At 44.3% G+C, this 15,277-nt stretch overlaps 1 protein-coding gene across 1 annotated transcript in view; it reads right to left on the reverse strand.

Moving 5' to 3' along the window:
- The window catches only part of ACHE (acetylcholinesterase (Yt blood group)), a 43,123-nt gene extending 28,627 nt beyond the window's left edge, over window positions 1-14,496 (reverse strand). The window contains exon 1 of the mRNA XM_073654394.1: window positions 14,362-14,496. The gene's annotated coding sequence lies outside the window, so the exon portion shown is untranslated. The remainder of the gene's footprint in view (window positions 1-14,361) is intronic.
- Between the last annotated feature and the right edge of the window lie 781 nt (window positions 14,497-15,277).

Here is a 15,277-nt window from a genome sequence, read left to right on the forward strand (position 1 = left end):
ATCCAGCAAAATTATCAGTCAGCTGCCATTTTGTTTGATCCTTTTTGGAGGGATGTGACAACAGTATTTAACCTGAATTAGGACAGACATTTTTCTTCAGTAAGTAAAGAGACCTGAGCCATTGTTCATACGAACGTGAACGTTGACTCTTGAGTTGATTTGTTTGTTGTAACCCATTGTCTGCAATATTTGGGGGACAGGGACAATGAATAATTAATGTTTGCCAATATGTTGATTACCCATTGTATAAGTCCATGCAACTTGTTGAACGGCAAGCAAACTATGCAGATTAATCGAACAATGAGCGCTGACCTCATCCCACCTTACCTCTGACTTGTGGATGATGGCTTGAAGGAGAGTTGTGAACTATAAAAAGGATCTGCCTCTGTTCCAAAGAGACTCTACAGAACAGCAGCCAGGGAACCATGGCTCCATCAAGAGGGATACAGATAACATTCTACACAATGCCAGCCTAAGGGACCACAGATCTGCTCCATTGACCATCACATACCTCAATGGATTGTCAGCTTCCTAAGCTTGTCGTTACCTCCTCTCTGCAGGTGCCTGCCAAAAGCCAGGGGGTCAATGGTGGAAGCCCGGAAGTTGCAGCTGCTCTATTCCTGGCAGGCCAGCGGAAGGGACAGACTGTAGTTTGCATTATCTTGGGTATTTGCTGGGACTGTTCTACAAGTTAGTCCGTTGATGGTTCAATAAAATCTTGCCACACTTACCAGCACCCCATGTTGTATTATGCCCACAGGAAAGGAGAGTGGGCATTCAGTGGGATGAGCCCTGGTCCATGCAGTTTTGTGCAAAATATATAATATATAGTGATCCCTGCGGCCATGAAGCACAGCTGTGGCTGCTGGACCAGGATCTTGGGGTTAGGTTTACTCATCTCCAACACTTTACTACCCCAGGCCCTCACTTGGCTGTGTGTGGGACTCTATAAATATATATATTTTAATTATTTGTTTTTAACCCCTTCATGGTCTGGAGAAACCCCAGAGAATAGCAGTCTTCACGACTATTTAAATTTGGAGTGAATTGTATCTACCCAAGATAGATTTTGGGAAATTCCATGATCAGGTCCGTTATATGTACACAACATCCTGCATATTAGGAAATAATCAGTTTACGAGGAGCCCCAGATCCAGTGCATCCGAGCGTCTGCAGAAGGCCACCCCTCCTCCTGCCCCGCTGATAGACAACCTCATTTATCTATGTGCATCAAACCGTTCAATATCCAGGCCGGCATCTTTTATTTCAGCCTCATGTCCCTCCTCTGCCCCCACCACCATCCGCTACACAACAAGACTGCTGTGCTGCAGTAATTTAATAAAGTGCTCTGTAAATGAGCTCACCTCCATGTCGAGGATTTGTTACCAAGGCTGCAATGCAGGGGTCATTCATAAGGAGCAGCTGCAGCCAACATTGCAAAATCTACAACGGCTGCAGCATAGTGCACCGCAGAGCATCTCGCCAATATCTGAATTACTGAGAATGCAAAGATATTGCAGAGCAGATTTCTGCAGCGCCCCAGCACTAGACACAGCAAACCCTATACTCAGAGCAGTGTGCACAGATCCCATCGGTGCAAGGACATTGGAAAACGGAGGAACAGCCATTTATGACGCACAAGTCTCCTCTCGTATTTATTAATGCCGATGGCTTTAAGCCCACACCTTAATTCACGCACAATATGGCGCATGGTCTGGGTTTATTGTATGACCTGCACCCACTCTGGGCAATTCCACAAAGCAAGGCGTGAACTCAGTCACTATTTAGATTTCAGCAGGACACTTTGGTCTAAGGTTCAACATTTTTCCTTGTGTAGTGTGACAAGCCTGGCATGTTAGAGTGAGGAGACTTCTAAGCCATGCATGCAGGATTGTTTAGGTTTCTTTACCCTAAATGGCTCCTCTTCTACTATGAGGTCTCCTAATCTAGTACAGATGAGTCCAACCACTGGCCTGCAGGACCTTTGTCAGCCTCTTATGGGGCAGGGGGCTTAAGTGCTGGAACGCCACCAGAATTTTTTTTTTTATTATACATGGCCACCTGACCCCTAACTTTGACAAGTGATGCAGTCAGGAAAAACCATTAGCACCTTAGCTGTATTAAGGCCTAAGGGGGTAACGTTTCTCCTTGTGGAGGCTGACCTACTGCCTCTGGCATGTCAAGGTGAGGAGGCTTATTCACTGTGCAATGCTCCTCTGAGAAATTTAATATGCAAATTGCCTCTTCAGAGAGGAAGAGGAATTGAACTCACAACGCCACCTATTGGAAATGGCAATCCTGCAAGTCAATCGACCCTTTAACAAGCCTTGCAATATGACTTATGGAAAAGATTGAGATTCTGATTTGGCTTTTATCCCAAGTTCTTACCCATGCAGGCATCAATATTTGCACACAGCTGGGTGACATAAGTTGCAGCTTCTACACATGAGAAACTCACTACTTATGCTTTCCTACATACAAGTAAGAGGAAGGGAATGTCCAACAAAAAGGTGATAGGACCGTAAGTGGTGACTTCATCTTAACAAGATTCTTATATGCACCCCAGTCTCACATGTAAAGTTCTCAAATATATCCTTCAGCTTCCCTTCTAGAAGGAGGGGGATGCAGCTGCAGTTATCAGACTGGAAGACAGAGGCAAGTAATATGCAGCCATCCTAAAATATCTTCCAAATTGACCACCATTGCTGAGATCTGAGAGTTGTTCACCCCTTTGGGACTAGGGTCCCTAGTACTTAGTAGAGCTCCTCTGGCTGTTATGACCTGCTGCAAACCTGAGTAACACTCTTGAGGGATCTTAACCCAATCATGAGCCATAGCCAAAGATGGAGTTGTTAAAAAAAATCTGAGATTATTAACTTGAACAAATAAAGAAAATACCAAGGCATTGAGTGTTGCTAGATACAGCAGAGGGAGACCCCAAGTTATAGGAGTCTTGGCAGAAAGGGGAAGCAGTCCGATTCCTGAGGAGGCAGGTGGTCAAAAAAAAAACCCAAGTGAAGGCTAAACACCTGCAGAAGATGTGGTGATGGGCACTGAAGTTTACTTTTGCACAGGGAGGAACATGCTAAATGCTGAAGTTATCCAAGATGTCTCTTCTAGTGACCTATAAGCTCTAGGAAAACAAAAAAAAAAAAAAAAAAAAAAAAAAAAAAAACTCCTCTAAGCTAAAATCCAGACAAATAAGCCATAGAAGTTTTGGGAGTCTATTCAGTGATGACACAAAACTAATGTCTTGGGCTAAAGGATCATTAGTATGGCTGGAGCAGGAAAAATGCTGAAGAGCACCCTGCCTTCAGTGAAGCATGCAGGTGGCTCAGTGATGCCTTCAGAGAAGCCTTGGTGACACCACTTCAGCATGTGGAGGGAAAGATTTAATCAATCAAGTTTCAGGAACTCTTAAGAGATCATGCCTTTTAAGAGAAAGATCCTAGTTACTTACCGGTAATGGGATTTTACAGAGCCCATGACAGCACCACCTGAGAGAGGGTATCCGCCCACCAAGGACAGGAACCTACTGAATAAAAAGGCGGTACCTCTCCTCTGCATCAGTTTTGTTTCAGAGCATGAGAGGGCCTCCGAAGACAGGTTAATACATAACCACCACCTCAACATATGTACTAAACACCTTAAAAAAAAAAGTGCACACCACAGTGATAAAGGGGAGGGAATTAATAGGGTGCTGTCATGGGCTCTGTAAAATCCCGTTACCGGTAAGTAACTAGGATCTTTTCCCCTTCTCCCATGACAGCACCACCTGAGAGATTTATAGAGATCAAATACCAAAGGGAGGGATCACCGCTTGCAACACCCTTCTACCAAAGGACAGATCAGTAGAAGAGGAAAGGTCAAGACGGTAATGTTTGTAAAATGTAGCAGGGGATGACCAAGTTGCCACCTTACATATGTCGATGGGCACATCCGCCTTCTCAGCCCAGGAAGCAGCTACCGCTCTGGTGGAATGGGCCTTCAGGTTCTCCGGAACCGGCAGATTGCTAGAAGAGTAGGCTAAGGTAATAGTATCCCTGACCCATCTAGCTATGGTCCCCCTTGTAAGCTTAAGTCCTTTCCTAGCCCCCTGAAAGGATATAAATAAAGAGTCACTCTTTCTCCAGGCTTTTGTCACTTCCAAATACTGGACTAACACCCTCTTAACATCTAAGGTGTGAAGCTTATGTTCCTCAGAATCCCTAGGATTAGGATAGAAGGAAGGGAGAGTGATTACTTGCGTCCTATGGAACTTGGAGGCTACCTTTGGAAGATAGGCCGGGTCTGGTCTTAAGATTACTCTATCCATACATACTTGAGTGAATGGATGGTTAACGGATAGTGCGTGTAAGTCACTGACTCTACGAGCTGATGTCAGGGCCACCAATAGCGCAGTCTTTAAAGTTAAGATTTTTTCTGAAACCTTCTCTAAGGGCTCGAAGGGAGGTTTGGTTAATGCTTCCAGAACTAAATTAAGGTCCCAAGGAGGCATTCTTGGAACAGGAATAGGTCTGGATCTATGACAGGCTTTAATAAATCTAATGATCCATCTATTTGCTGCCAAGTCATAATTATACAGTGCCCCCAGAGCCGATACCTGTACCTTAAGAGTACTGGTGGCATTCTAGTATGGCCTCAATAGGAATCCTCCCTTTGGCAGACTGACCCGAGGTAGACAAGAACTTAGCCCAGGTTCTACCATAGATTCTAGTTGTTATCGGCTTTCTACTTGCTAGAACGGTAGTAACAAGATCCGGAGAAAACCCCCTTTGCGTCAATAGCGACCTCTCAAAATCCAAGCTGTCAAATGCAGGCCCGCTCTTTGGGGATGACAGACTGGGCCCTGCCTGAGGAGATCCGGGATGTCCGGAAGAACCCATGGATCTGCTTGGGACATTCTCTTCATCCAAGTGAACCATGGTGTCTTGGGCCAGAACGGGGCGATCAATATAACCCTCGCCCGTTCCTCTCGGATCTTCCTCAGGATAGTAGGGATCAGTACTAAAGGGGGAAAGGCATAAGCTAGAGTGAAATCCCACTGAATCTGCAGCACGTCCACCGCATATGCCCCCTCTTTTGGATTCAGGGAGCAAAAGGTTTCGGTCTTCCGATTGTGTCTGTTTGCAAACAGATCTATCTGGGGCTGTCCCCACCGATCCACAATCTGCTGAAAAACGGCTGGATTCAACTCCCACTCTCCTTGTTTCAAGATGTGACGACTCAAGAAATCGGCCTTTATGTTCTCTTCCCCTTTTATATGCAGTGCTGAGAGCGTAACCAGCAGACTCTCGGAAAACCTGAAGATCTGATCCGCTATTATCAGAGGGAGAGACCTGGTACCCCCCTGATGATTGATGTAGGCGACTGTTGATCTGTTGTCTGACATTATCCTGACGTGAGGACCCTGAAGAACAGAACTGAATTCTTTTAGTGCGTTTCTGGCTGCCAACAGCTCTTTCATGTTGGAAGAGAGACTTGTCTCGCTGTCCGACCAGAGGCCTTGTACAGAACGATCCCTTAGGTGAGCTCCCCAACCTTCCGCACTTGCGTCTGTTGTAATTGTATCCGACACCTGGAAGGTCCAAGGAACCCCCAAAGATAGGTTGACCGGAGATGTCCACCAGTCCAGGGAGTTGATCACAACATCTGGAAGAGATATTTTCCCATTCAGGCGACCTTTGAGCCGCCTGTCCGCTGCCAGAATCTCCTGTTGAAAACATCTGGAATGGTGCTGGGCCCACTGAACCGCCGGGATGCAAGACGTCATTGTACCCAACAGAGACATTGCACTCCTCAGGGTCATGGTCGGATTGCTGACAACCTGAGATGTTAGGGATCTGATCTTCAGTTTCTTTTCCTCTGGCAGAAGACAGGTTTGGTTTTCTGAGTCCAGAATGAGACCCAGGAAAGACTGAACCCTCTTTGGTTCCAGCCTTGACTTCTCCAGATTTAACAACCAACCTAGGCGTCTTAGACTGGCCATGACGTCCGCCAGGGGTAGAGCACAGAGTTGACTTGATCTGCCCACTACTAAGAAGTCGTCCAGATAAGGGATGACCAAAATATCTCTTTCCCTCAAGTGCGCTGTGACCTCCAGAATGATTTTTGTGAAGACTCTTGGCGCCATGGAAATGCCAAAGGGAAGAGCTGCGAACTGAAAATGCCTTACGTGCCTGCCGAATTGTACAGCTACTCTTAGAAACTGTTGATGATCCGGCAAAATCGGGACGTGGTAGTAGGCGTCCTTCAGATCGAGGACGCACATAAAACAGTCTGGAAATAACATCTTTATGGCTGATTTTATGGTTTCCATCTTGAAAGGCCTGTAGATTAACTGGTCGTTCAGTCTCTTTAAGTTCGCAATGGTCCTGAAGGAGCCGTCCGGCTTCTTTATTAGGAAGAGAGTCGAATAGAATCCTCTTCCTTGCTCGGGTGCAGGTGTTTCCACCAGAACTCCTTTCATGAGCAGAGAGAGAACTTCCTGCTGTAAGGCTATCTGTTCCGCTAAACCTCTGGGGGCTGATATTTTGACAGTGTTCTTGGGCCTGCTTTTGAACTCTAATGTGAGCCCCCTCCTGATTATCCCTAAGATCCAAGAATTGGATGAAATTTCCTTCCAGGCAGGCAGGAAGTGGGACAATCTTCCTCCCACCCGGGGGGGGGGGGGGGAGGGACTGTCACTTAGGGGCTTTCTTATTCTCGGAGGAGGGACCCCCAAACATGAAGCCTCTGCTATACGGCTTTCGGTCTTTCCAGCTACCTTGATCTCTGGGAGCTTTACTGCGGCTGTATTTTCTCTTCCGAAAGGAATTGTTAAATCGGGAACCAGACACCGTGGGAAATCCATGTTTTTTGTCTGCGGCTTTATCTAGGATGTCATCTAGACCTTTGCCGAACAAGAAGTCCCCCTCACAAGGGATTGAGCACAGTTTAGACTTTGACTGCACATCTCCTGGCCAGCTCTTGAGCCATAGCGCCCTACGGGCTGCATTAGAGAGGTTTGCAGACCGGGCAGCCAGCCTAACTGAATCTGCCGATGCATCTGCCAGGAATGCAGCTGCTCCCTGCACAAGAGGAAGGTCTGATAGAATTTTCTCCCTGGACTCATTCCCCCTGATCTGGTCTTCCAATTGTTGAAGCCAGATCATAGATCTAGCAGTGCAGGCCGCTGCTACTGCCGGTTTAAGGGCCCCTGCTGACAACTCCCAGGTTTGCTTAATGAAGGACTCCGCTTTTTATCCAGTGGGTCTTTTAAGGCTCCTAAATCCTCAAAGGGCAGAGTGGATTTTTTTGAAGATTTTGAAATGGCCACGTCAATCTTAGGGGTTTTGTCCCATTTAGCTGCATCCTCAAAGGGGTACCTCCGCTTGGAGGATGACGGCAGCTGACCCTTCCTCTCCGGTTTCTTCCATTCCCTTTCTATCAGAGATTTAATCCTGTCATTGACCGGGAATGAGCGTCTCCTCCTTTGGTCTAAGCCCCCGAACATAACATCCTGGACTGTTCTGGGCACTTTGGTATCGGTAATGCCCATAGTCCCTCTGACGGCTTTAACTAGTCTTAGTATTCTCAACCGAAAAACAAGGTCTGCCCCCCCCCCCCCCCCCCAAATCATCATCCGAAGACTCCGATGACGATGAGGAGTGATTAGAGGAGGAAGGCAGTTCTCTCGTAAAACGGGACTCCACTGATTCTGAAGAAACTAGTTTTTGCTTCTTTTTGAGTGAGGTTAAGCCTCTTAAAGACTCTCTGACCTCTGTCTGGATTAGATCCTTTAATTCTAAAGAAAACCTGGGGGACTCCTCTGCAATGGTTTTCTGAATACAGTCCGAGCATAGGAGGTGGGAAGACCGATTTTGCATAAAGCACACTCCCTGTTTTTACGAAAGAAAGACAAAGACAAAGACAAAGAAGAGCACATTATTCAAGGTTAGACTTTCACGAAGATCACTCACCACACTGCCGTTCAGACTAGGGTACCGGAGGCGGTGGTTGCCGTTCACATGAGGGCTCCCATCTGGCGGAGGTGGACTGACGAAGTCTTTTCTGACCAGTCTTGCCGGAACTCGTACGCCCCTCACTGCTGTGACTTTGTCGATGGGAAGATTCCCGTTCCATTTGTTTGAGCTGCTTTGATGGCTGTGGCTGCTGCTGTACTTCCTGTGGCGGTGACAGCTGCTGCCCAGGTGACTGCGGTTCCTCATCCATCATGGCGGGGATGCAGACACCGCCATCCTGATTGCTCCCCATCCTTAAAAGCAGTAGGGCTCCACCTCCTTTAGGCTCCTCCCCTTCCGGCAGCGTGCTCATCTCTTTTTTTAATTTTAGCCAGCTGGCGCGCTACCCGCAGATCCACCTGCCTCTGCGCAGCCCAGCGGCACCCGGCGCGCTTGCAGCGGGATGACAGCTTCCCACCTGCGCATGCGCAGACCCGGTTTCCGGCGCGCTCCATCACAGGGTGCGACGCGACCCCCACGTGCGCAGCCCGGAAGACCTGCCGGCCGGCGCGCACAGTTCATCTTTGCGAGGCGCAGACCCAGCCGCAGGCTCCGGCGCACGCGGGGAGGAATCCAGAAACAGCACCTCCTCCCCACACGCAGACCCGGGCAGCAGCCAGACGGGCTGGGAACAGGGACCATCTGCTGCTTCCACGGCCTCCAGGCCGCACTGTCCATAATCCAGGTACGTGAGGTACCACCTGGTGAGGCTCCCATCAGGGACAGGAACCAAAACTGATGCGGAGGAGAGGTACCGCCTTTTTATTCAGTAGGTTCCTGTCCTTGGTGGGCGGATACCCTCTCTCAGGTGGTGCTGTCATGGAGAAGGGGAAAAGCTTAAGCTTGTAAGTCACTAAAACTGCTAACAAGTCAGTGATTCCTTGTACATCTCGGTCCACCAAACCTCGTTTTTAGAAGACCAGGCATATTTTTAGTGTGGCCATCAAAGTCTCCCGACTACATCCCCATAGAAAAAAAAAAAAAAAAAAAAAAAAAAAATGAAGGGATTTTAAGCAAAACTAAGAATATATTAAGGAGCTAGAGGTCATTGTTCATGAGAAATGGACCAGTTAAGATTTCTCAGGAGCCAGTGTCTGGTTATGAATTATCTAGGTAGCAGGTCATAACAGCCAGAAAGGTTCTTTTACATACTAAAGACTTGTCATGAAGGCGAGAATAACCCAGAGACTGCAGTAATAAGTACAGACGAGAATTTGGAGAAACCAGCTTAGCCATCACCATAGGTTATAGGGAGTTGGTGCCCCTTTAACTCCCCAACAATGGATTTATCTGTTAGACGTCAATTTACACAAACAGAACCACGATACAGTAGAATGAACTGGCCAAGTACAATGGTCACACCAAGACAACCGCCATGGGAGTCAGCACTGGGCCCTTCACCCATCATCGTAATACAAATAAAAACTGTATAATTCTAGGACGCCTTTTGCACACATGGAGCTGCCAAAACTAACTCGAGTAAGAGGAGAGATTACAGATGTCATTGTTTGAGTGTCTTGTAAACATTTCTTTCAACACCTGCTGAATGGCTCCAATTATTATAACAGTGGAGCTACACAAGGAGTAAACTGGCCCACAGTTGACTGAGGCAGCTGCAATACCAGGCACAGCCACCATCAGATGCTTGGTGCTGCTCCTGGAAAATAATGAATGGGAGGCAGAGAACATCATCGATGTAACAACTGAGGTTAGATTATGGTGGCGCCAGGAGTACAGCAGATATCGGGATAAGGCGTCACTATCACAGCCCTATAAAGCTCATCTCGGAAATAAGCAAGGTAAGAGTCCTCATGAATAAAGGCTAGAGATTTACAGGCAAAGGCATTTCTGCCGAATATACAGTCAGCAGCTGGAAGTAACAGTTACAGAAAGTTCTACCTATAACACGCATGTCATTTATCTTATGGACCCTCAGTATATCACTAGAGAATGAAAGCCACAAATGGCAGCGATAGGTGCATGGTTTAAATTTTTTATTGAGAGTCTGAGGATCTTTAAAGAAGCACTCCTCCCAAACTATATAGCACTGCGTACTTGTTTTTACCCAGAATTCTCTTTTCATTAGGTCTATGACATTGTGTGATTAAAAATTGATAGATCTTAGAAGGATTCAGCCAATGGAGAAACAGGAGGTCAGTTTTCCCTGCAAAATTCTAGTATAATACTGCCCCCTATGTACAAGAATATAACTACTATAATACTGCCCCCTATGTACAAGAATATAACTACTATAATACTGCTCCCTATGTACAAGAATATAACTACTATAATACTGCTCCCTATGTACAAGAATATAACTACTATAACACTGCTCCTATGTACAAGAATATAACTACTATAATACTGCTCCCTATGTACAAGAATATAACTACTATAACACTGCCCCCTATGTACAAGAATATAACTACTATAACACTGCCCCCTATGTACAAGAATATAACTACTATAATACTGCTCCTATGTACAAGAATATAACTACTATAATACTGCTCCCTATGTACAAGAATATAACTACTATAATACTGCCCCTATGTACAAGAATATAACTACTATAATACTGCTCCTATGTACAAGAATATAACTACTATAATACTGCCACCTATGTACAAGAATATAACTACTATAATACTGCCCCCTATGTACAAGAATGTAACTGCTATAATACTGCTCTTATGTACAAGAATATAACTAGTATAATACTGCTCCTATGTACAAGAATATAACTACTATAACACTGCCCCCTATGTACAAGAATATAACTACTATAATACTGCTCCTATGTACAAGAATATAACTACTATAATACTGCTCCTATGTACAAGAATATAACTACTATAATACTGCTCCCTATGTACAAGAATATAACTACTATAATACTGCCCCTATGTACAAGAATATAACTACTATAATACTGCTCCTATGTACAAGAATATAACTACTATAATACTGCTCCTATGTACAAGAATATAACTACTATAATACTGCTCCCTATGTACAAGAATATAACTACTATAATACTGCCCCCTATGTAAAAGAATGTAACTACTATAATACTGCCCCTATGTACAAGAATATAACTACTATAATACTGCTCCTATGTACAAGAATATAACTACTATAATACTGCTCCTATGTACAAGAATATAACTACTATAATACTGCCCCTATGTACAAGAATATAACTACTATAATACTGCTCCTATGTACAAGAATATAACTACTATAATACTGCTCCCTATGTACAAGAATATAACTACTATAATACTGCCCCCTATGTTCAAGAATATAACTACTATAATACTGCTCCTATGTACAAGAATATAACTACTATAATACTGCTCCCTATGTACAAGAATATAACTACTATAATACTGCCCCCCATGTTCAAGAATATAACTACTATAATACTGCTCCTATGTACAAGAATATAACTACTATAATACTGCTCCCTATGTACAAGAATATAACTACTATAATACTGCCCCCTATGTTCAAGAATATAACTACTATAATACTGCTCCTATGTACAAGAATATAACTACTATAATACTGCTCCCTATGTACAAGAATATAACTACTATAATACTGCCCCTATGTACAAGAATATAACTACTATAATACTGCTCCTATGTACAAGAATATAACTACTATAATACTGCTCCCTATGTACAAGAATATAACTACTATAATACTGCCCCCTATGTTCAAGAATATAACTACTATAATACTGCTCCTATGTACAAGAATATAACTACTATAATACTGCTCCCTATGTACAAGAATATAACTACTATAATACTGCCCCCTATGTTCAAGAATATAACTACTATAATACTGCTCCTATGTACAAGAATATAACTACTATAATACTGCTCCCTATGTGCAAGAATATAACTACTATAATACTGCTCCTATGTACAAGAATATAACTACTATAATACTGCTCCTATGTACAAGAATATAACTACTATAATACTGCTCCCTATGTACAAGAAAAGAAACAATACTAAGTATTCATGCACCTTTCAGCCCCCAAGTTCCTTTTACAGTTCTGCATATTCAGGTTGGTAAAAAAAAAAAAAAAAAAAAGAATATATACATTTTTATTTTTTACAGATAATTTGACAGTGTCAGCAGCGCCCTCTGCAGGCCAGAGGTGTGCAGTGTTTTTCATAGCTGAGATCTCAGTGACTGAGGACCCATGAGGGAGTATTAGAGGATAGCTGGTCAGGCGAGCCCCTACAGTACAGCTAATCACCAGATTTACTGCAACGACATCTAGAAGAAATCCACGAGGCTGAAGAGCAAAACTTATCTGCTGTAAATCACCAGAAACCTCAAAAAGACAAAACATGAGCGAAACAAAGAAAAATATAAAGCCAGAGACGACGGATCGGAATTATTGAACAAACAAGTATTTATGAATACACAACAATCACTTCCTGTCCAGAGCATAATGGAGAACAAACCAATTTAAAGGGCAACTCCACCCGCACTTCATGTTACCACCGCTGGTGCAGCAATCCTCTCCGAACATTAAACCAATGTTGCGTTTCTGATTAGATATGCTAAACAGCAATTTTTTTCATCTTGAAGATCTCCCAGCATGCCTCAGGAAGTAGAGATTTCAAGCCCTCTGGCCAGGAGGAGGAGCTTCTCTCTGATCACCATCACCCCCTGCTGGCCTGTAGTGTGTACTGGCCTCTGGTTATAGCGATAGAAAGTGAGCCCAATGTGATGATTATTTGGAACTGATGTGCTCTGGATTATTGGAATTTTTAATATTCTTTTAATCTGGACTTTAGTTTTGAGAATTTGTAGATCTACAGACAGAAATGAGACTGGATTATTGGAGTTTCTGGATTATTGGCCGTAGTTCTCCTTTCTACCCAGGTCCAGTTCTGGAATAGTCCAAGATCAGGCAGTTTGATGGGACGTTTTAGTACACACCAGGCTGTCACCCCCTGTTCAGCGCAGGATCCGGTGCCGAGCCTGCACTGAACCGGGCACATGTCAGCTAATATGTGCCCACAACAGCCGCAGGTGGAATCGCGATCCACCCGCGGCTGTTAACATGTTAAATGCCGCTGTCAATTGCTATGGCGGAAGTGCGTCACTTACCCCATCATGTGATCGCGGGTCACCATGACAACCCTGGGTCTGCAGCAGACCCCTGTGGTTGTCATGTAAAGATTGCTATGAGCGCCACCTAGTGGTCGGCGCTCATAGCACAGGAGCATTTCTACTACATAGAGGTGATCTGCTCATCACCTCTATGTAGCAGAGGCGATCAGGCAAGTGCTGCTTCTAGTCTCCTATGGAGGCTATAGAAGCAAGCAAAAAAAAGTAGTTTTAAAAATATAAAAGTTTAAATCACCCCACTTCAAAAGAAAAAAACCCACATACACATATTTGGCATCGCTGTGTTCAGAATCGCCCGATCAATATAAAAAAAAAAAAAAAAAAAAAAAAAAAAGAATTAATCCGATCAGCAAGTGGCGCAACAAGAAAAAAATTCTAAATGCCAGAATTACGTTTTTTTGGTCTCCGCAAAATTGCAATAACGGGCGATCAAAACATCAGCTCAGCACACAAAAAATAAGCCCTCACCCGGCCCCAGATCCCAAAAAAATGGCACTTTTTTTTGGCAAGCTTGAGTTTTTCTTCACCACTTAAATAAATTAGACCCTATACATGTTTGGTGTCTACGAACTCGTAATGACCTGGAGAATACATATGACAGGTCAGTTTTAGCATTCAGTGAATGGTTAAAAAAAACAAAAAAAGCCACACGTGGAATTGCACTTTTTTTTGCAATTTCACAGCCCTTGGAATTTTTTCCCCATTTTCCTGTACACGATATGGTAAAACCAGTGATGTTGTAATTTTGAACGACTCGTCCCGCAAAAAATAAGCCCTCACATGGCCATATTGCCCAAAAAATAAAAACACTATGGCTCTGGGAACAAGGGGAGCAAAAACGGAAAAGCCCCGGGTCGCGAAAGGGTTAAAGGATTATTATCCCCCCCACACATATTTGATTTAAATCTGAGGTCCGGTGTGTCACTATTACATAGATGCAAGAAGTTCTGCAGCAGCTACAATGTAATAACACACTGAGTTTAGTAAGAGCTTCTGAAGCAGCTGAGCCAAGTTACTCGGAGTTAATCAAATTGATGTTGAAGACCAACTCAACGCAGGTTCTAACTGCTGCAGAACCTCTTTAGAGAAGCTGACTAGGAGTTTCTCATTAGTAAATGAATAAGCAGCAGCATACTTCCTCAAAGCAACAAGACCAAGACACTGGTGGGCAGCAGCAGCTCAGCACCCCCCTCACCTGAGGTCAGCCCACTCCCAGCAGCCTGCACACTGGGGGTCCTCCAGCCCAGCCCCCTTCCTGCTCCCACACATGGGGGGCTTGGACTCGCCGCCATCTGCCTAACACCGGCTGCCTTCACAAGAGTTTCTCAAACTTTCTGGCCAATCAGAAACTTCTGGACTATACCAAATCCATGGGGATAGGGGGGGTGGACAGTGGGTGTTCTTACTGGAGATCTCAGTCATTGTCCTGCGAGAATGGGAAATTCCTGGTGAATGAGAACAGCTGTGAAAGTTACTGTATATGTGGGCGGCATTAACACCTTCAAGTCCGGGCAACTTATTCTCTCCCCTCTTATTAAAGTTCCACAGCTCTTCCATTTTCTGCTGACTGTACAGCCTGGCAGGTTTTTCTCTTTTGCTTTATATTTTTATGAATTTCTCTATCCCCCACTCACATTTGATAAGGTTTTTTTTTTTTTTTTAATTAACCAGTGATTGTCCGATCACTTCTACTATGAAACCACAGTAAACCATGAAAGTTATTGACTCCTAGGAGTACCAAGATGGCAGCCAAAGGGCCCCTCCAACCAATCCATGGCAAAATGGCAGTACCCTAGGACTGAACATAAATGGAGCAGTCACCAGTGTAAAAGCGGTTAGAGGTTGACAATGGCATCTAAGTGGTTAAACAGCAGTGATCAGGGCGCCCTCCAGTGGCCGCTGTATGTATGACACTGCAGCGAGAACTCACTGTACCTGCAAGAGTGTAACTTGTTGCAGTCAGTTCACACTATGAAAAAAAAAAAAAAAAAAGATTTTTTTATTATATCTATAGCACAATGGGCAGGAGATTTCTATAAACCCCCATTCACTTTGCTGGAACTGAAAAACACTAAGTTTTTGATGCAGCAAAAAAAAAGTCCATCAGGTAC

This window comes from Phyllobates terribilis, unplaced genomic scaffold (assembly GCF_046119375.1).
Source record: "Phyllobates terribilis strain yellow unplaced genomic scaffold, ASM4611937v1 Scaffold_11__3_contigs__length_659146591, whole genome shotgun sequence".
NCBI classification, from domain to species: domain Eukaryota; kingdom Metazoa; phylum Chordata; class Amphibia; order Anura; family Dendrobatidae; genus Phyllobates; species Phyllobates terribilis.